Here is a 23,911-nt window from a genome sequence, read left to right on the forward strand (position 1 = left end):
CATTTATTTGTTGATTTTTTGATCATAACCATTCTGACAGGTGTGAATAATATCTCATTGTGGTTTTGATTTGCATTTCCCTGATTAGTGATGTTGAACATCTTTTCATGTGCCGGTTGGCCATCTGTATGAATTCTTTAGGAAAATTTCTATTCAGGTCCTCTGTCTGGCTACTTTGAATTTTGATCCTTATTATGTGACACAGTCTCTAGGAACAATGAATTCTTTAAGACACCTCAGTAGGAGAATAAATGGAATATGTTCCAGATGCTTTAAAAAATTTCTCCAATTCAATGGCTTAAGATCATTAAAGTATTTAAAAGAGCAACTGAGAAAGGGTACATACAGAAGATACCAAAAAAAAAATCACTTGTGTATAATATGCTAATATTAATGATCCCTTTTCTGTCCTAATCCATTCAAAGATGTCTTTCCAGCAACTCTTCTCTCTCCTACATCAAAACACTCCCTCTTACTGGATCATTCTAATTAATATGTAAACATCTATGTTGATAACTCCTCCTACTCTCACAAAAACAAAACAAAGTAAAAAAAACTCTTGACTCCTATACCTGCCCCCCCAAACAATTGCTTAATTTTCTGCTTGCTTTCACAGCAAAGTTCCTTCAGCTATCTATATTCATCTCCAGTTCTTCTCCTACCTTCTCTTGAAACCACATTGTATGTGTTTTGATTCTCATCATTCCACCAGATGTCTTGCCATGGTTAGTAATAGCATGCATCACATTGCTTAACACAATGGACAAACTTCAGATCTCGTATTATTTAACCTAGTATTCAACAGACTTGAGCACTCTCTCCTGTTTGAAGAATTCTTATTTTCCATAACAACATATTCTCCTGGTTTTTCTTCACACTACGCAGGCCACTCCTGAATCCTATTTTGGTTCCTTCTCATCTTCCTGTCCTACCTCTGCTATTGATCTCATTTGACCTCACGATTTTAAAACAACACCTGTATGCTGATGACTCTAAAACTGACTAAACTTGACTTCTCTTCTATACACCAGACTCATATATCCAACTGCCTACTCAACATTTCTGCTTTGATGTCCAGTAAGTACAGAGATTGGCAATCTTACTACTACCGTTTGAAAGTATGATTTATATGCTTCAGATAAAAGTCCTTTATTAGATACTATTTTGCAAATATTATATCCCCATCTTTTGTTTGCCTTTTCATTCTCTTAATATCTTTTGAAATTATGATGAAGTCCAATGTATCAATGTGCTGTTTTTAGGATGGTGGTGGTGGTGGGGTCTAACTACAAAGGAGCATTTAGAAACTTTCTGGTGTGATGAAAATGTTCTATGTCATGAAGGCATACTGGTTACATGAGTATGCCTACTTGTCAAAATTATAAAGTTAAGATCTCTGTTTTTTACCAAACTACAAAAAACTGCAAAAGTAATAATGATGATAATTTAGCAGTGGTTAGAGAATGGATGAAAGTACAGATGAAATTAAAATGACAGCAAATGATTACCGTTAAAGTTGGGTGATGAATATTGGGCATTCACTATACTCTTCTGTTTACCTTGCATGTACTTAAAATTTTCAGTAATAAACAGTTTTTTTTTTAAATTAAGGGAATTTTTTTGTTGGGTACAAAATATTGTCTCATACTCCAGTTGGTATTAATTAAAGTCTTCTTTTTATCAGACCTACTACTGCCAAACCATGTGCTATAAACTGACATCTGTGTCCTCCGCACCTCCCAAAATTTGTGTGCTGAAACGAAATCCCCAATGTGATAGTATTTGGAGGTGGGGCCATTGGGAGTTGATTACATCATGAGGGTAGAATTCTCATGAATGGGATTAATGCCCTCATAAAAGAGACTACAGAGAGCTTCTCTGCCCTTCCTCCATGTGAAAACCCAGCAAGAAGACAGCTATCTATGAACCAGGAAGTGGATCCTCACAAAACATTAAATGTGCTGTGACCTTGATTTTGGACTTCTCAGCCTCCAAAACTGTAAGATATAAATTTCTGTTGTTTATAAGCCACCCAGTCTATGATATTTTGTTATAACAGCCCAAATGGACTAAGATATGATATTTCCCTCAGGCTTTATTTGTAATTGGTACAACCAACCAATGAAACGAAAAAAAACACCCCCCACCCCAAATCTAACAACAAGAAAAAAAATCCACAAAAGAATTCAAGAGATCCAAATACAATCATTAAATAATATAACTTATGAATTTGAACAGATATTGGGATAACTTTTCAGGGAAGATAACCTTTTAAAAAGTTAATTTAAAACCATTAACAAACAACTTCATATTAAGGAGCTGAATTTCTTTTTAAAAATCACATCCTAAATGCACAATATGGTAAAAGCAAATCTACAAGGCAGCAATCCAAATATACAGTTCTCTAACAGTATGTTTTAATCTAAGCGTAAAATTTTAAATATTCAGAGAAATGGACAGAATGGCACCATTAGCTAGTCCTCAATACATTAATAATACATTTTCTCAAGACTGGATTTTTGAAAAACTAAGCTAATCTAGAATACCTGTTAGAGTGCAAACATTTAGTATCACCAACAGCAGATATATATGTTTTATCAATCAATCAAGGCAAGGAAAATTAAGATAATTTTATAGAGTCTAAGAAGCTTATCTCAAATATGTTCTACTTCTACACAGAAACCTTAGGCAGGTTAGAATCTTCTTCAAGAAAAGTATGATGCTGCTCTAAGACATTAGATGAATGAGTGGATCATGGTTCCAAACTTCTACTAACTTTAGATAATGCTGTATTACTGCAACTTTCAGAATCTGAAAGCCAATTATATATAACCTCTTACTCTAGACAATAGTTTATATTGCCTATACTATTTAACACACCACAAATTCTCCTTTACAGAAGACTGTGTGTGTGTGTGTGTGTGTGTGTGTGTGTGTGTCACACACACACTTACTAGGCTGTCTAATTGTAGGCAGTATGCAGCCTATATTCTGAGCTATGGAGGGAGAGAAAAAAATTTGTATTCCTTGCTAACCATGTGCCAGGCCCTGTGCTAGTTGCTTTACATTCTTCTTCTCATTTTATTTTTCATTTAATCTTCATAATAACCCAAGGAATAAGTCTCATTTTCATTTCAAAGATGGGAAGAGAACAAACTTCAATTGTCCAAAGTATAATTAGTTAGGATGTAGAATCAGGGTTCAAAATCAATTTGTCATCATTCAGCTATAAAAGTTATGAAATGGCTCTTAAACACAAAAAAGATGCTCAACCTTACTCTTAATATATGAGAAATATAAATTAAAACTACACTGAGATAGAATTCTTGCCAACCTGATAAATGAGAACTGTTAAGACATTCTGTTGTTGAGGCTGTGGAGAAACTTCACCCTCATACATTGCTGTAGGATGCAAAATGGAGTTGCATTCAGCAATATCTAATAAAAGTATGTATGCATTTATGTAAACTTTTGACTCAGTAATCCCACTTCTGGAAATTTACCCTCCACAAATATCTAAAATATATGCACAATGTTATTCATTACAACATTGTTTGTAACAGAAAAATTCGGAAACAACCTACTGCTCAAGCATGGGAAATTGACTGAAAAAACCAAAGTACATCCACATCATGGAATATTATGTAGCAGTTAAAAAGAATGAGAGATAACTATGAACTAATATGGGGTAGTTCCCAGGATAACCTAAGTGAAAAAAGTAAGGTGCAAAATAAGTGAATACAGAGGAAAATCTTTCTCTAATAAAGCGGGAGAAACAAGAAAATGTATAGGTATTAATCATAAAAAAAAATCAGAAAATATAAACTCAAAAGTAATGAAATTATTATCCATGGGAAGGTAGGAATGAGATGGTAGCAGAACTTCAGAGCATACTGTCCTAATATAGTTTTGACTTTTGAAGCATGTAAATGTTATATTAAAAATCAATATTAAATTAAAGTGAATAAAAAAGTAAACTAAAATCAAACATAAGCAGCGTAACTGTATTACCAAATAATAACAACCACACAAAAAATTTAATCCAAGTAATTCTGATCACAGTAGTCTGACCGTATACTATTACTGGGTTTGGGGGGTTGAATTGTGGTCTCCTCCAACAACCTATGAGTGTGACCTTATTTGGAAAAAGGGTCTTTCAAATATAAGGATCTCAAGATAAAATCATCCTGAATTTAGAGTGGGTTCCAAATCCGTTGAATGAGTCCTTAAAGTTAGAAACGGTAAACACAATGACATACAGAGAAGAAGGCCACATGAAGATGAAGGCACAGATTGCAGTAAAGCAGCCACAAACCAAGAAATGGCTGAAGCCACCAGAAGCTTGTAAGAGAAGCAAGGAAGAATTCTTCCAGAGAGCCTCTGGAGGGAGAATAGGACTGCAAACACCTTGATTTTAGACTTTTGGCCTCTAGAACTGTAAGAGAATAAATTCCTGTTGTTTTAAGCCACAAAATCTGTGGTAATTTATTACGGCAGTCCTGGTAAACTAATACACTGGGATATTCTAAGAACAGAAAGGATTGAAGAGAAATCCCGAAACTTGACTGGTGTGTTTTATTTTGGCCGTAGTGTTGATATAGCAATTCAAATACAATATGATCTTGGAAGCCAAGTGAAGAACATCTTCCAGGGCAAATAAGTCAGCAAATGTGTCACTTACTATTGAAATGTGAGAACTGACCACTGGACTTGGCAACATGGCAGTCACTGGTAACCCTGAGAAAACTGATTTCAGAAGTGATGGAATGTAACAGCAAAAACTTATTTCAGTTAGGCTTAAGAAAGAACTGTAGGAGAGGAATAAAAAAGTGAATTACAGACAAACGTCTATAAAGGGGAGCTGAGAATTCAAGCAGTAGCAGGAGGGTGAAGAGCTTTTTGTTTGAAATGGCAGAAATAATATGTTTATACACTCATGAAGATGAACAAATCAAGTGGAGAGAAAAAATATGATACAAAAGAAAGAGGAGAAATTACAGGAGTGATATATTTGAGTATGGGAGAGAGTAAGACCCTAGTGGAAGGTCTGGCTTTAGGAACTTGGAAAGTTCATCTGTAGTAACAGAAGGGAAAGTAGAGTATATATAAGTAGAGAGAGTGGTAAGTAGAGAGGTAAACAAATGCAATGCCAGGTACTTGTGAAAATTCTCTTTCTGATTGCTTCAATAGCCTCAAGTACAGGAAGTAAGTTCATCAGCTAAGATTAAAGTGAGAAGGAAATGCTGGAGGTTTTCAGGAGAGGGAAGAAATTATGAAACAGTCAATCAGGAAAGTGAAAGGATCAAGTAAGTGTGGTACAACTGCTGGAAAGGTTAGGAGTACACTGTCATTATTTTAGAGTGAGACTAGCCATCATAGTTTTACTATTTTTCTCCCGTCCCATTCAGCTTTATGAGTGATATTTAACCATAGCTGTACTTTCGCCAAGACAGGGAAGGGCAAAGGAACTAAAGATGTATGCAAGGGAGTGATTATGAGTGACCTTTGCATTTAAGATATAAGGAGAGAAACAGGGGTATCAGGGTGAAGAAAATCAGTATTGCAACATTCAATACAGTTGACCCTAGACCAATATGGGTTTGAACTGTGTGGGTCCGCTCACGCAGTGGATTTTTTTCAGTAGTAAATATGGTACTACACAATCCGTGGTTGGTTGAATCCGCAGATGCAACACTGTGGATGTTGAAGGCCAACTATGAGACTTAAGTATCCTTCGAGGGTTCTGGAACTAATTCCCTGTGGATACTGAGGGCGACTCTACCTGTGAATAAGTCCCATCCTCCAACAACTTAATCCTTTGGCTTCTGTAACCCTATCTTCTCTCTCATATCTTACTGATTAACTCTTCACTGATTCCACTTTCTCCAGTGGTTTATTATCTGTCATCATTTCTCAAGTCTAGTTACTCAATCCTATGTATACTTTCTCCAAAACTCAATTATGTTCATGGCTTCTGAAAGACATGTATGGCTTTATTATATAAGAATTCATTTACGATTCTTCACTGGCATTTCAAACTCTTACAGTACCAATGTGTTAATATGTCTGATATTCAACAATCATTTCCCTCAAATGTTAGCACCTCAGTAACACTTCTAAAATGAAAACCTGTAATCTTGTAAGTTCTATCACTGTTCCCATTTATTAGTAATCCAAACTCGCAGGTTATAAACATCAAAAAAAAAATCTGTTATCATCTATGTGATTAGCCAATTCTCCCTTTCCTGTTCTACTGCTCTAATCCTAATTAAAAACAAAAACAAAAACAAAAACAAAAAGACTCACTATCAGGCACTTGGGATTATTCTAATTACCAAGTAGATTGTCTTTTTTTTAAACTTTAGAACTTCTCTACTTTCAGCTGTCCTTCATACAGGTATGCAATGAATTGCCTTTAAACAATTGTTTTTATTATTTACTTCCATAATTAACTACAATAAAAACAACATCTACAAATTTACTTCCAAAGCCTTTATCCTCACATTCAATCTCCATATTTATAGTTTTTTTCCAATTATATTGTCCCCTATTCCAACATAAACTGCCTATTCTTGCCAGATTGCTCTTTTCACTGTTCCCAAAACACGCTATCCTCAAATCTTGCACCAATACATTTCTTTACACTGTTCTTTTTCTTTTCTATATCAAACCAATTCTACCCATCCTTCAAGCTCCACTGCCTCCTTGAAATCCTCCTCTACTACTGTACTTCACAATCTTTTCCTTTAATGAACTCTTGTGTTACATGCATACAAGTCAGGATCTGGCCATGCATAGTTATACTCTCTCTAATCATTTCATTGGCTCCTTAAGGGCAAGATCTTGTCTCAAATTTTTTCCCCATCTTCCCATAATACTTAGCACAGTGATGGTCATATGATTAGTAGGTTAAACTGAAATGAAAACAGTGGAAAACTGCTAGAAGATGAATTAAACAAAAAACTCAAGGCCTTACACAATCAAACACTTGATAAAAAGTTTGAAATATGGATGCTAAGCAGTTCATATTTAAGCTGATGACATCAGGGAGTTGTAACTGAACACAATCAGATGATCTTAAAACTACAATCTTCACATGTTAAGCTTACATTAGCATCCTCATGTTTGCTTTTATTGGAAAGGGAACCACGTTTAACAGAGTTAAAATATCAGTTAAACTCTAGAATTTTCCTCCACTTTTTCAACAATCTTATTAAGAAGAGTAGAAAAATCAGAGTTGAACTTTTATACAGATTGGAAATTTAAAGTCCTCGGAAAACTCTAGACTGAAACTTAAAACAGTTCCATAAAAAGCTAAAAATATTACTAACTTCTTACTTACCAACATAAATGCTGTATAATTGATGAGGGAACAAGGAAGGTTAAATAATCAAATCCACTTGGTATCTTATCTGCGTTGAATTAAATGGAATCTCCTAATTTTCAGTAATGATTTCTGAAATCACAATTTAAAATCTGCTCAGTCTTAGATTTAATTACATTAAAATTTAATTCTTTATCAAAAATTATTATTAAATTGATATTAAAAACAAACTTATACTTTCAGCATGTTATGGCTCCTAAATTTACAAGGCTCCTTTTCCTTCTTAAAATCAGATTAAGTTCTCTAAGATCAAGGCCCAGAAAAGAAAAATGTCTCTACTACTATCTGATCAAATATCAGCCAACAATAAGTGAATACGTTTTAAATATCCACTATGCAAATGTTTCAAATTAAATATAATTTCCACAGATACTTTTGAACTAATAGAGAATTTTTAAAGTAGGAGAAAATTTAAGAGTTACTAGTCCAACATGCTTATTTTATATAAGAACCAACAATGATGCATATTTATAAAATTTGGGAGTAGGAGTGAGAACTAGCATTACTATAGCAGCTGTAATGGGGAAACTGGGAATTTATTATAACTATGAAACTCACATCATAACAGAACTTAGCTTCTGATACCACATTTAGTTAGGTATAAATTTTATTAAATACTGATATGGACAATTAACTACCATGGAAAACACACTAGAACTAACCATATTATACCTTAGAAATATAAAATAAACAAAATGGGCAGAAGACCTGAATAGACATTTTTCCAAAGAAGACATACAGATGGCCAAGAGGCATATGAAAAGATGGTCAACATCACTAATCATCAGGGAAATGCAAATCAAAACCAAAATGAGGTATCATCTCACACCTATCAGAATGGCTACTATCAAAAAGACTATAAACAACAAATGTTGGTGAGGATGTGCAGAAAAGGGAACCCTTGTGCACTTTTGGTGGAAAATGCAACTCAGTGGAGCCACTGTGGAAAATAGTATGGAGGTTTCTCAAAAAACTAAAAAGAGAACTACCATATAATTCAACAATTCTACTCCTGGGTATGTATCTGGAAAAAACAAAAGCATCAATTCAAAAAGATATATGCACCTTAATGTCCACAGCAGCATTACCTACAATAGCCAAGATACAGAAGCAACCTAAGTGTCCATCACAGATGAACAGATAAAGTATATATATACATAAATACAGTGGCATACTACTCAGCCATAAAAAATGGAATTTTGCCATTTGCAATAACATGGATGGGCTTGAAGGGCATGGTGAAATAAGTGAGAGAAAGACAAATACAGTATGATACTACTTATATGTGGAATCTAAAAAACTATAACAAACTTGTAGTATAACAAAACAGATACAGAAAACCAGTGGCTACCAGTGGGAAAAGGGGGAGGGGCATGATGGGGATGGGGGACTAAGAGGTACAAAGTATCAGATATGAAATAAATACACTACCAGGATATATTATACAGCACAGGGAATACAGCCAGTATCTTTATAATAACTATAAATGGAATATAACCTTTAAAAATTGTGACTATGTCATACACCTGAAACTTACGTCAGTTATAACTATACTATACCTCAATTAAAACGAATAAAAACAAAACAGAAAAGAAATACAAGCAAAATTATCAATGCATAAACACTTATGATTACTTAGAAAATAATTTAATTTAATACTACCACTCTAGAGAAATCTAGTTTAACTTTCATTTTCCACTACTGTATTAGGATAAAATTCAACTATAAAAGGAGACTATGATAAACTGAGATGCACACTGTAATCCCTACAGCAACCTCTAAGAAAATAACTTTAAAGTGGTTTAATAAAAAAGAATTTAAATAGTACACTAAAATAATAGTTAACATAATCACATCAATAATCACATTAAATGGGACTAGATTACATATGCCACTCAAAAGGCAAGACATTGTAATACTGCATAAACTAACAAGACCCAGCTGACATTACTCCCATAAAAGACACATTTTAGATTCAAGGATACAAACAAGTTGGAAGTAAAGATGCAAACAGGTTGGAAGTAAAAGAAAGGAAAAGATATCCCATTATAAACAATAACAATAACAAAGCTGAAGTGGCTATATCAATAACAGATGAAACAGACTTTGAGATAAACAGTACTAAAGACAAGAGGGATTATTTCATAATGATAAAAGAGTCAGTAATACATCAGGAAGATATAACATTTATAAATGTATTCATTCATGCCTAACAACAGAGCTGCCAATACATGAAGCAAAAACTGACAGAAATTAATGAACAAACAGAACTAGAGAGAAAATCAGCAAGGATGCAAAAGACTTGAATACTATCAACCAACTTGACCTAACTTACATTTTTATAACACTCCACCCAAAGACTGTTCAAAATACACATTACTTTTAAACACACATAGAACATCCTCCAAAACTGACCACATACAAATCTAAATAAATTTAGAACCATAAAACAAATGTTCCCTGACAATAACAGAGTAAAATTAAAAATCTGTAACAGAAAGAGATCTGGGAAAACTCCTGGGTCAAAGATGATATCAAAAGGGAAATTAAATATTTGAAACTGAACAAAAAATGAAACATAACATATCAAACTTTATGGGATGCAATTAAAGCAGTGCTTATTGGATTATTTATAGATTCAAATGCCTATTATCAGAAAAGAACAGTCTCAAATCAATAACCTAAGTTTTCACACCTTAAGAATCCAGAAAAAGCAAATTAAATCCAAAGCAAGAAAAAGAAATAATAAAGATTAGGGTAAAAATGAATGAAACAAAATCCAGAAAAACAAGAAGAGGAAATACCAATGACTTCAAAAGTTGGTTCTTTGGGGATAACAAACAAAAAACAAACCCTCCCCCAAACCTCCCCGAAAAACAAAAACAAACAAAAAAAACCAGACAAACCCTTAGATAGAATGACCAGGAAAATAAGAAGAGTAGGCACAAATTACCAAAATCAGAAATGGAAAAGAAGAAACCACTGCCGACTCTATAGAAACTAAAAGGATGATAAAGGAATACTATGAACAAATTCAAATGAACAAATAAGAGAACTTATACTAAAAAGAAAATTCTAGAAAGACACAACCATCAGAACTGACTACAAGAGGGGGTGGGGATATAGTTCAATGGCTACACTGCTTAGCATGCATGAAGTCCTGGGTTCAATCCCTAGTACCTCCATTCAAGACCATTAAAAAAACACCAACAAATAAATAATTAATAAAAAAAAAAAAACCCAACTGACTATAAGCAATAGGAAATCTGAACAGATCTGTAACAGTCAAGGACACTGAACTACATATCAAAACTCTTCACACTAAGAAAAGCCTGCAAACAGATGGTTTAACTGATGAAGCTCACGAAATACACATAAGAAACAACTCATTTTATGAGGTATTATCCTATACCAAAACCAGACATACACAAGAAAACTACAAATCAATATTCCTCATTAACACAGATACAAAAATTCTTAAAAAATTAGCAAACTGAATTCAACAACCTATTAAAATGGATTATATTTTATTACCCACTGAGATTTATCCTGAGAATGCAAGTTAGGCTAACTATTTGAAAATCAATTAATGTAAAACATTACATTCATAGAATAGAGAACAAAAACAACATGATCATTTCAATAAAGTGCAGGGAAAAGCACATGATAAAATCCAATACATGTTCACTATAAAAATGCTCAAAAACTAGAAACAGAGAAGAACTTCTTCAACTTATTAAAGGACACCTATGAAAAGTCTACAGCTAACATCACACTTAATTATAAAGTTTTCCCCTAAATAACAGAGGAGCAGGGATGTCTGTACTTACTATTTCTACTGAATGTTGTACTGTAGGTTCTAGCCAGTGCAATAATGTCAAAAAATTAACTAAAAATTAAATTTATAAAATTAAACACATATTACATGCATTCAGATTAGAAAAGAATAAGTTAAACTGCTTATTACCGGATGACATTATCCTGCATGTGGAAAATCCTAAGAAGCCACTAAAAAACTACTAGAATGAAAGAACAAGCTTAGTAAGGTCACAAGATATAAGATTAATATACAAAAACTAATTCCATTTCTATATTCTTACAAAATGTGAAAGTGAAATTAAGAAAACAATTCCATTCAAAACAGCATCACAAAGATCACTTAGAAAAAAACTTTCAAAAGAAGTAAAGGAAGTATAAGATTTGTACAATGTTATAAAACACTGTTCAGAGAAAAAGATAAACAGAGAAACATTCTATGCTTATGGACCAACTGACTGAATATTATTAATATGGCAGTTTTCCTCAAATTCATCTATAGATTCAACACAATTCTTTTCAAAATCCCAGCAGGCTTTTTTAAAAAAAGAAAAATAAACTGATCCTAACTTTATAGTGAAGTCAAAGGATGTAGAATAGCCGAAAAAATTTGAAAAAGAGCAATGAAGTTGGAGGACTTACAGTACCCAATTTCAAAACATAGTATGAAACTACAGTAATCAAGACAGTGTAGTATTAATATAAGGATATAAGGACAGTTCAATGACGAGAACTGAGAGTCCAGAAATAAATCTTATATTTATGTTTCATTGATTTTTCACAAAACTGTCAAGATAATCAATGCGAAAAAGGATAGTCTTTCAACAAATGATTTTGGGACAATGGGATATCACGTGCAAAAAAAAACTGAACTCACACCATACACAAAAATTAATTTAGCCAACTATACTCCAATTAAAAAAATAAAAAATTAATTAAAATGTTAAAAAAATTAATTCAAATGGATCAAAAATCTAAATGTGTAAGCTAAAACAATAAACCATTTCAGGAAAATATAGGAGAAAACCTTTGTGGCCTTGGTTTAGGCAGAGTTCTTAGCAGCAAAAGCATGGTGCATAAAAGATAAAACAGATAAAGTGGACTTCGTTAAAGTTAAATACTTTTGTACTTTAAAAATCACAAACAAGAAAAGAAAAAGATAAGCCACAGATTGGGAGAAAATATTAGCAAATCATATATCTGACAATGCCCTCGTATTCATAATACAGATAAACTCTTAAAACTGAATAAGACAATGATCCAATTTAAAAAGGGGAAAAACACTTGCCTGAATAGAAATTTCACCAAAGAAGACACATAAATTATTTAAAAGCACAAAAACATGCTCAACATCATTAGTCACTGGGAATATGCTAACTAAAGCCACAATACGCCTACCAGATTGGTTATAATTAAATAGACAGATAGTACCAAGTGTTGGTGAGAATGTGGAGACATTGGAACCCTTGTGGCATTGCTGGTAGGAAGGTAAACTGGTACAGCCTCTTAAGAACACAGTTTGGCAGTTTCTTAAAAAGTTAATTTAGCATACGACCCAACAATTCCATTGTTAGAAATCTACGAGAAATGAAAACATAGGTCCACAAAAAATCTTGCCCATGAATGTCAAAGAAACATAATTCATAACAGTCAAAAACTGGAAATGATCCACATATCTATCAACAAGTGAAAGAATCAACAAAATATAGTATATCAATACAATTAGATACCATTCAGCAATAAAAAGGAACAAAATACTGATACATGCTATGTGATGGATGAACCTCGAAAACATGCTAAGTGAAAGAAGCCAGATACAAAAGACTATATGTAGTATGATCCCTTTCAGATGAAATGTCCAGCAAAACTTATAGAAACAGAAAGATCAATTATTGCCTGAAGCTGGGGGAGGGATGTAGGAGTGAGAACTGATCACAAATAGACTTGTGGGAAATTTTGGTGGTGATGGACAAGTCCTAAAACCGAAATGTGTGGATGGTTCCTCAACACTATATATTTACTAAAAATCAATAAATTGTATATTTACAACAGGTGAATTTTTATTATGTAAATTATACCTCAATGATGTTGTAAAAATGTAATTGGACAAATTGCTCTCCTTTAGCTAGCTATAAACATTTTTTCATAGTTCAATATTTTTTCTTTTAAAAAGATGAAGGATATCTTAGAGAGCCTTTTACATATTCATTATCTCCTTTACTACTCAAAACGTCCTCTTGAAAAGAATTGCCTTGTTTAATAACTGGAAAAACTGAGGTTCAAAATAATTAACTTGCCACAGGTAGAAAACTTGCAAATAATAAAGCCAGAATTTTAAAAACTAAACTTATTTGATTTCAAAGCCCATGACCATTTTCCTACACTTCTTTCAGACACTTTAGTGCAGTGACCTCCAAACAATTCCTTTCAATAAACAGTTTGTGCTTACATCTCTAATATGTAAAAATTGTGTTTATTAAAGTCACAAAATAGACATTTTAAAAGGGTAAGATTTAAAAAATAAATGTCTAAATAAACTTATACTAACTTGCACACCCCCCAGTCTCAGTTTACTACATCTTTACCAGTATACATACACCACTTTGGAAACCACTCTTCTAGATACTACTGTGCTATTCCAAAATTGAATACCACCCTCCTCTGAAATTTCCTTCTATTCTTGGCACTTTGCCTTCATTTAAAAGCTTTAATTCCATTAATTCCTCTATTAAACTTGTATTTTTCTATTTTTATTCTATTCCTAGGCTCTTGAAATTGGCCACTTAAAATCTCAAAGAGCTGGACATTCCTACTTAAAATCTGAGTTTCTAAATGACTGTTAAGAAACTATACAAAGAACTGAAAACTCTAATGTTTCTGACAGACTGAAAGTTTTCTGTCAAAAGGATTACAGTGTTTAAGTAGGGAGAAAAACTTAGGTAAGAAAACAAGAGGTATTTCCATTATACTAACATGGGCTTTTAAATAAAGGCAGCAAGTAATCTCTCAGCTTCACAGATAGTAAAATCTGTTTTCTGAGCTAAATAAAAATCAGTTAGACAACTGCTGGTAAGTGTTACCAGGAAGGTAGCAATCAGGTTGCAGTATATGCTTCATTAGAATTCAATGACTCTACAATATGCTTCATTAGAAGTGTGCTGTGAAATATTTCTACCTAGCTTAAGATATTTAAATAGATCTAGCTTTGGACCACTTTTTAACAAGATAAAGTGCAACTGAATATAAAGTAAAATACGGATTCTCAAATCAGTTTTTATCGTCCAATTCCTTCCAGATGTTAGAATCTTTCTCCTACCCAAACTTGCTCTCTTACAAACTGAGTACATAGTCACTTTGGGTTTATAAACCAGTATTTCTCAACTGTTTAAGATGAGAATCCCTTTCCAATCAATTGTTACCCACTTCGGGGTGGTATCGCCCCCACTGAGAACACATTTCCTACAGTATCTTTCACAAAACTTCATATTATAAAGTTACAGGGACCAACTTTTTAAATAACTTCACAAACTAAAGACAAAGAAAGCATATTCATATTGCCCCAAAGAGTCTATCTTCCTGAACAAATTTCTATAGCATTTTCAAAACATGAAAGACAAAAGCAGTTGGAAAGAACTGGAGTTGGTCAGGATGGGCATCCAAAGAAAGACTGTAAACTACAATAGGCTTAGTGATTGTAGTAATATTTGGTGCTAATTTCACACAGAAGACTACAAACTGTTATAGAAAGGGAAAACTCAAGACAATTACAGTTTAAAAAAAGGAAGGAAAACAAGGGAAGGGGAGAGGAAGGGGAGAGGAAGGGGAGGGGAAGGGGAGGGGAAGGGGAGGGAAAGAACGAACAACATTACTGAGGAAGTTTTTAAAGCCAAAACCACTGATTTTCAGAATGTCTCTCCATAAATAATCTAACCACTTGATTTCAACAATGTTATTTCTGTCCATATTATAGTGATCTCTATAGTAGACATGAAATAGCAATGTCAATAATGTAGTTTTAATCTATTCCTGACAATTTTTATTTGGGGTATCACTGTATATGCAATTACTTACTTATCAGGTATCTCCACACAGATCTTTATGAGCAACTCTAATTACAATAGTGCCAAAGTGATCATTCTGCTCTATCTACTCTTTCAAACCATTGCTTGAGTTATTCTTCTAAAACTCTGATTTGTGTCATCTCATGCTATCTTTTGTATCTAATGTGTACCTTCATTTCTGCATTTACACCAGTGATTATTTATGAAATTCTGAGTTGCATGTTAAATTATGAACTACCACATGGCACAAACATTATCATTTATTTTCATATTCCCAGTGCCTATCACAATACCCAGGAGTTTTACATGCTAAATAAATGTTATGCCTGTGGTTATGCCTGCTGGCCTGCTAAGTATTTTACCACACACATATATGATGCGCAACTAAACTAACTTTTGAAAAAGGCTTTTTCTAATTTTCTATCAAAATAGGAGCATCTGATCAAGAAAAGCTCTTTTCTCTGTGTTATCTGTGTTTAGAGCTCCTAATGCCTGAGGCATATAGATGTACTAATATTTAAAGTAGGGGTGGCAAACTCAGCTGCCCATAGTGACCACAAAGTCACTCTAAATGAGTGAAAGCAAAAGATGGACATAAAACAAGAGAGGGAAGTGGCAAGCTGGAGACTGAGAAGAATTCAGCAAACAAGAGAAGGAGTGGGGCAAAGCAGTAACTCCACTTGATTATAGCCATTTGGGTATTCAGGTCACATGGCCAGATCTTTACGTATTCAAGAGAAGCTTGAAATTTGCCCTTCCTCCATTTTTCTTTAACTTTTTTTTTTTTTAACTATAGGCTCCTGATTTTAAATCTTGGCTACTTCTCTTCTCTTCTTTCCTTTTTAAAAACATTGTATGGGCCAAGGAAAACAAGTCTGCAGGAGGGATTTGGCCTGCAGGGCATCAGTTTATGACCTCGGAAAAGAATGTGACTTCTTCAACTGATAATAACAGATTATTTGGTTTGGTTCAAGGAATCCTAATATTGCTTTGATTTTCAAAATGTACTTCCTGCCTTCTTCCTCAGGCTCATAATTAGGAAACCCTTTCTATCTTTCAATATGATGTAACCACACTGGCTTTTTTTTAGTTTCAAAAAGTTTTCTTCCTGCTTCACCGCCTTTGTAAACCTTCAGCCTAGAAAGCTACCTGCTTCAAGTGTAAACTACCCTTCCCCCATCTCTCACATTATCTAATTTCTACTCTGGTCACTACCACAAGGAAGCATTAAAGTACTCGGTGCTCTTCCCAAAAGCACTTGTCAAAATTGTAAAGAAATTTTTATTTAATAACTAATTCCCTCCTTGGACATCAAGTTCTAAGAGGCCAGGAAACGGGTATATCTTATTCATTACTATATTACAATTAAACATGGCATGTGACAAGCATCAATAAATATTTGATGAAGGAAGGAATTTCTTACTATCAAATAAAAAACAATGAAGTAAAAGAGCAAAATCTGAACTTTTCCTCTGAGATTAAAGGAGAGGCTTTTACTTAAAATTTTTGAACTTCTGTATAACTCTTTACTGACCCTATTAACCACTCAGTTCAATACCTCTAATCTCACTATTTTGTCCACTAGATCTGTCTAGTACTAAAAACGTATTAAATACCTGTACTATGTATATGTACGTATCTATCTTATCTATACATACAAACACACATATGCTATATAATCGTATTTTGTTAGACTGTATTTACATTTCAAAAAATTTTTTGCTTTATATATTTAGCTATTTTTTGGATTCATTAAAGTTTTTGACTGTAGCATTTTCTTGACAAACATTTATTTATCCATTTCCCAAATGTCTTTACCTGACTTGGCATTTAAAGTTTAAATTTTACTCTTTCTGGCATTACTGACATTCTTGTCTTCTTTTTTCACTTTCTTTCACAACCTTAGCCCAACTCATTTTGATCTCCAAAATCACTTTCTTTGCTCTCTCTTTGTGATTTCCCTGACTCAAGGATTTTAAACATCAGATATGCTAATGCCTCTAGCCTGGACCTCTCTTCTAACTCCAGACTAGTATGTTTAATTGTCTATTTGACATTTACATTTTGATGTCTAATATCCATCTCTAGCTTGAGTATTTTCAAATCCAGTTCCTTATATTGTTCTTCATTCACATCAGCTCTTTCTGCAACATTCCCCATTTTAATTAACAACTCATTTTTCTAGATGCTTTGGCCAAAAATCTTGGTATTATACTTGACTTTTATCTTTCTCACCCCACAAGCCTCTACCTTCAAAATGTATCTGGAATTCAACTATTTACAAGCCACTTTCCTTCCTCATAGCTTTCTAGTTGGTCTTTTCTGCCACTCCTTGTCAATGTAACACAACAGTCAGAGATTCTATTAAAATATAGATCAGATCATGTCACTCTGATCAAAATCCTTCAAAAACTTCCTTTTTCATTCAGGATAAAAACAAAAATCTTTAAAATAATCTGCAAGGTTTGAATGTGAATTACAGTATTTCTTAGCCAGATATGCGCTGTTATTCTTTTCTTACCTCAGTAAAATACTAGCCTATATCATATTTTAGGAAACATCATTTATAATATTTAAGTATTATACAAATTGGTGAGAAAAGATATAAAAATAATGTAGATTCAGAAGCTAAGAAATGGAGCTGAGAATTCTTTGTCTTTCTTCAGATCTCATATATCTATACCCCTTGAACTCAAGACATGTAAGATGAAACTATATGGTTTTATACTGTTAATTACAAAACAAATATTAGAGGGAGAATATATACATTTAGAGGGGAAAGGGTTTATAGTTCTAATGTTAAAAAAAACCCACCTCCTTTCAAATCAAATCAATAAACATTCTGAGTTCCAGGAAAAGATCAACTTCAGTTACAGCTGCTCTGATTCTAACAACAACTGTTTAAATCTGTTCATGGCAGAAAATACATGAAACCATTTGCCCTCTCTACCACCAATTCATTTTTCACTTGAATTTACACAATCTCAGACAGTTGGCGTGATTCACTGTGACAGATTAAAAACGACCACAGATTCTTTGCAGTCCTCATACTGAGGTGAAGTCTAATTTTCCTCCCTTTAAATCTGGGCTGACCTCAGTAACTTTTATGCTGAATCAAATATGGAAAAAATGACCTGCGATTCCTAAAGCTAAGTTGTAAGAAACCTTACAGCTTTCATTCAACTATTTTATTATACTCCCTGGGAGCTCTGATCCAGTATGCCAAATGTTAAGACTACTATGAAATGGTCATGCTATGCTGGTGATTCCATGTTCTGTTGATTCTATGCTCTGGTTGATGTTCCAGCTGAGCCTACCCTTCTGGCCATCTCCACCAAGGTGGCACTTGAGTGAACCCATCTTGGACTATACAGACCAGTCAAATGAATGCCTCCCAAGTAATCTCCATCAACACCCCATTAACAAAGCTGAGCCCTACCTGAATTCTTGGCCCACAAAATTGTAAGACATAAGAAAATGAATGTTAATATAAGCCACACTCAACTCTTAAGGTAGTTTATTACATAACAACAGATAACTGGAATAGTCAGTAACATTTTTAGTATATCGGTAACAAAGAAATTTAATATAACCCATATTTTCCTTTTTTCTGGAAACCAAATCTATGTACTATTTTAATCTTATTTCCCACTTTACTCATTAAAACTTAACTGACAACACATAACTACTCTAAGCCTTAACTTTCTGCAATTATGATAGCAAATTTCAGTATGTATTAACTATGTTAAGGTTTTTATAAACAGCAAAAGAACCATAATCTCATTTTGTATTTAAAGAATATCTTGTTCACTGAGCAGTTTATAAATTAGAAAGAAACAAGCAACTTCTCACCATTTAAAAATATTTAATCACCTAAATCATAAAGACATCACTTCCTTTCATGAAAAAATAATTGGTATGATTAAGAAGAAGGAGCAGTAAGGCCCTGGAAAGAAGGTAAGAAAGAATGAAAATGTTGAATGAAAAAAAAAATGCAGAGTCCACTATCACAATGCTATCTAACCGTTTTTTTTTAATTACTTGATACACACCGATTAAAATGGCCAAAACCCAGAACACTAAAAATACCAAATGCTGGTAAGGATGTGCAGCAATAGGAACTCTTATTTATTGCAAAGGGAATGCAAAATAATACAGACATTTTGGAAGCCAGGTGGCGATTTCTAACAAAACTAAACATACTTTTACCATAAAATCCAGTAATCACACTCCTTGGTAATTACCCCAAAACATAAGTCCACACAAAAATCTCCACATGAATGTTTATAGAAGCTTTATTTATTACCATCAAAATGTGGAAGCAACCAAGATGTCCTTCCAAAGGTGAATGGATAAATTAAAAAATGGTATATCCAGACAATGGAATATTATTTAGCACTAAGAAGAAATGAGGTATTAAGCCATGAAAAGGCATGGAAGAAACTTAAATGCACATTATTAAGTGAAAGATGCCATTCTGAAAGGGCTCCTTATGGTACGATTCCAAATACGTGACATTCTGGAAAAGGCAAAACTACGGAGTAAATAAAAAATATCAGTGGTTCCTAGTGGTAAGAAGAAGGGTCAGAAATGAATAGACAGAACACAGAAAACTTTTTAGGGCAGTGAAAATACTCTGTATGATACTATAATGATGTGTACATGTCATTATACATTTGTCCAAACCCACAGAATGTACAACACCAAGAGTGAACCCCAAGGTAACTAAGGATTTTGAGTAATTACAATGTGTCATGTAGGTTCATGCTTGGCCAAAAAGTGTACCATTCTAGTGAGTGATACTGATAACAGAGGAGGCTACAAAGGGTATAGGGAAATCTCTGTATCTTCATCTCAATTTTGTTGTAAACCTAAAACTGCTCTTAAAAAGAGTCTTTTTAAAATTTCTTGATTTAACAACCAAATAATGGGAATTCAAAGATGACAACTACATTAGTGAGTATGAGGGGATGGAGACCAAAGAATACAAATGTAATACACATACTATGCAAGTCAATCAACTACTTTGAGATGTATTTATCTGCAAACCAGAGATAGTTCCCACAACCTTATATGGTCACTGAGGATCATAGACAATATACACAAAGTACCTTGCACAGTAGAGTCCACAGTGGTAAATGGGAAGTAAGTACAGCTTTAAAATTATTACTATTATTATTGGAAAAAGGTATAAAATAATACACATAAAAGACTGATAGCAGAGCAAACAAATAACAAAAAACAGTTACAAGGCAACCAAATTATATTTCTCTAAAGTGTAACTAATATAAAATGCTGGAATTACTGTCACCTTCATTTCACTAGTATTGAGCACCTACTTTAATTCGCAGATACAATGCTGCCATACGAAAGGCATAAACTGACAGAGGCATTTTAAAGCTAAATCAATTCTAGCGTATGTTAATCTTAGGGAATATGATAGATAATTTTAGAAGTGGCTCTTTTTGTCATTGACAAAAGTGAAATCTCCAGAAGATAAAGTGTAGTTAACTCAAGTCAACATAAAATACTAATAATTAATTTTAATCAGAAGAAACAACTGTCATCTGCAAAACAGATTACTAAAAATTCAGCAAAGATGCATTTAACAAGTGTTCAAAAGTGGTAAGGTTTTTGTGAAGTGAGCCAAAGGGATTAATTCAGGAAAGATGTTTATTTTCACAGGAATAAGGGGATGAGGAAGCTACTGAATGAACTGGACTTAGGAATGGGTATAAGAATGAGAAGAAAATATTCATAAATGAATACCTAGAAAAATGAGCAAAGCAGGAGATTAAAACAAATTTATGACCTGGAAGTCTAGAAGACAGAATATGGAATACTGTGTTTTGGGTCTATCTGGAAAGAAGAAAAAAGGAAAGCAGGAAATGTGAGTGGAACACAGGAAAACGAACAGACAACAGGAACCAAAAGTTATGTAGGATGTATGTACTTTCTCATAACTCAGCCTCAAGAAAAAACAGCCTTCAAACAACGTGGAATAGTGGCAAGACCAGACGTTTTCATTATAATTCCACCACTTACTGGTGAATGACTTTGGGTTGTTTACTTAGTGTTTTTAAAGGTTTCCTCAAATATAAAGTGAAGATAACAGTACTCAATTCACAGTTATTTTAAAGACTGAATGAGATAATGCATGTAAAAATCAACGTAGAAGATAATAAACACTTTTAATAGTTTTGAGATGACATAGCAGAAAGTGTGTTTTAACTTTTCTACTTTACATTTATGAAATACCCATGTAAGTGGACAAAACAACTGCTTAATAATATTGTAAATTATTCCTTTAAAAATGCAATTATTATCTCTTAATCTCATGATATTAAGGATGTAAGATATATAAAATTACATTAACAAAGATATCAATGTACTGTAAGTAAGCAAAGAAAAGAGCCTTTGGTAGAGGTCCCGGGAAATATAGAAAACTGAAGCAAACTCCCGTCTGGGATGGGGCTGGGGAAAGAAAGTCCTGAAAGGGTATTCACAGCAGCACTATTTACAACAGCCAAGACTTGGAAGCAACCTAAGTGTCCATCCACAGATGATTGGATAAAGAAGATGTGCGTTGTGTACGTGTACGTGTACGTGTACGTGTGTGTGATGGAGTAGTAGCCATAAAAAAGAATGAAATAATGCCATTTACAGCAACATGGATGACCCTAGAGATAATCATACTAATTTAAGTAAATCAAAGACAAATATATGATGTCACTTATATGTGGAATCTAAAGAAAAAAAAGATAGAAATTTTATTTACAAACCAGAAATAGACTCATGAACAAATTGTGGTTACCAGGGAGGAAAGGGAGGGGGAGGGGAGGGATAGGTTAGGAATCTGACATTAACAGATATACATTACTATGTATAAAATAGATAAATAACAAGGTCTTACTGTATAGCACAGGGAACAATATTCAATTTCTTGTAATGAGCTACAAGGGAAAAGAAACTGAAAATATAGATACGTATGCATGTATGTATATGTATAACTGAACTGCTTTGCTGTACACCTGAAACTAACGCTGTAAATCAACTATACTTCAATAAAAAATAAGAATAAAAAAAGAGAAAGTTGCCAGGAAAAATAAAGTACCTAGCAATAAACTTAGCATGAAATGTATAGGATCGGCAAATAACCAAAACAACAACAAAAAGCTTTAATGATTACTGAACAACAATTCCTGCTTCCAATAATGAAAACCCTAAAGCTTTACTGAAAAACAAAAAAAAGTGAATGAACTGAAGCCCATACCTTGTTCTTCAATAGAATGGCTCAATATTACAAAGGTGTCAATTATTTTTATATTAACCTATAAATATACTGTAATCCTGATTTTAAAAACTAATGAGAGAGCTTGAATAAACAATTTTAAAGTTCAAAAAAAAGAGAATCTTGAAAGGGAATATGAGAGATGAGAATCTAAGAAAATCTATTTCATGTATTAGCTAGATTGGAGGTTTCTGGTTACTGATGATAATAACAGCAGTCAATGACTGCTATGCAAGTTACTAGCTACTTTGTATTCATATCATCATTTAATTTTTGTGGCAATCTTGCAATGTAGGCATTATTCATTCATCAAAAATTTACTGAGTATTATACTAAGTACCAGAAACTGTAAATACAACTATACACAAGACACATAAGTGTCCCTGCCTTAACCAGCTTGCAGACTATTGTAGAAACTCAACCTCTTTCAGAGAGGTTAACTAATTTGCCCGAACTCACACAGTCAATAAGGGAGAGAGTGAGGATACAGACTTAAATTTAAAACCCATGCTCTTAACCACTACATTGAACACAATAAAAAAATAAATTTTATAATGCTAACAAACCATCAAATTATATTAACTTTTATAAAATTCCCTCAAGGAACATAAAAAGCAATCACATATTCAAATGTTTATTAATATTTTATAAATAATAAAATAATTTAATTTAATTTTAATTCAATAATATTGTGTTAATGCCAATTTTAAAACTTAAAAGATTAAAAATTCAGGTATTAGTTCAGGAGAAAAACAGCTGTTATTCAAAGTTAACAGCTATATTTATAGAGTTCTGTATTATAGGTCTAGTTTGATTAATCACTTTAGCAATTATATTAACAAATCAAATAATTCTAAAGGTGAAACAATAATGGATCTTCGTGGAAAGCAAAGACATAAGCAGACAAATCATAACAATGCCATCTATAGGACAATTAGTAGAATGCAGACAACTAACTTGGAACGTGCAAACAAAATTCTTAACCACCTTTATTAGGAACTTCTAGAATGGAAAGAAATCAATAAAACACTCAAAACTGAATCTTACCTTACACACAAGACTGAGAACTGACAGACTATTTGTAATTCTCATATACTCCTATATTGCAAGTTTCTACAAAGAGTAGTGAGCACTTTCACACCTACTGATATTAGCTGGGCTTTATCACTTATTAATAGATATCCCCTTATTCTTGTACTCAAGCCAAAGAGTTGGAATATAATACAGACCTTACATAGAAAGCCAAAACAGGTCAAGACTAAACTAAGTTATAGGTAACTTCTGTGCCTACAGAAAAAGCTTTCTCCTGGATATGAGTTTTCACAAGGAAGAGTATTTGTAAGACCATACTTAATGTAT

At 33.2% G+C, this 23,911-nt stretch overlaps 1 protein-coding gene and 1 long non-coding RNA gene across 13 annotated transcripts in view; one reads left to right on the forward strand and one right to left on the reverse strand.

Moving 5' to 3' along the window:
• The window catches only part of NIPBL (NIPBL cohesin loading factor), a 176,097-nt gene that overhangs the window by 114,600 nt on the left and 37,586 nt on the right, over window positions 1-23,911 (reverse strand). The window contains exon 2 of one of the 5 annotated variants that reach the window (XM_031676624.2): window positions 7,343-7,456. The exons of the other annotated variants lie outside the window; for them this stretch is intronic. The gene's annotated coding sequence lies outside the window, so the exon portion shown is untranslated. The remainder of the gene's footprint in view (window positions 1-7,342; window positions 7,457-23,911) is intronic. 5 annotated transcript variants of the gene reach the window in all.
• Window positions 1,879-23,911, forward strand: part of LOC140695703 (uncharacterized) — a 36,517-nt gene continuing 14,484 nt past the window's right edge. For 6 of the 8 annotated variants that reach the window (XR_012071520.1, XR_012071516.1, XR_012071517.1 and 3 more), the window contains exon 1: window positions 1,879-1,999. This is a non-coding gene — a long non-coding RNA (uncharacterized lncRNA). Of the gene's footprint in view, window positions 2,000-5,190; window positions 5,307-23,911 lie in introns of all 8 variants that reach the window. The other 2 variants (XR_012071521.1, XR_012071519.1) reach the window with 1 other exon arrangement.

The sequence above is a fragment of the Vicugna pacos genome, chromosome 3 (assembly GCF_048564905.1).
Source record: "Vicugna pacos chromosome 3, VicPac4, whole genome shotgun sequence".
In the NCBI taxonomy this organism is placed as follows: Eukaryota; Metazoa; Chordata; class Mammalia; order Artiodactyla; family Camelidae; genus Vicugna; species Vicugna pacos.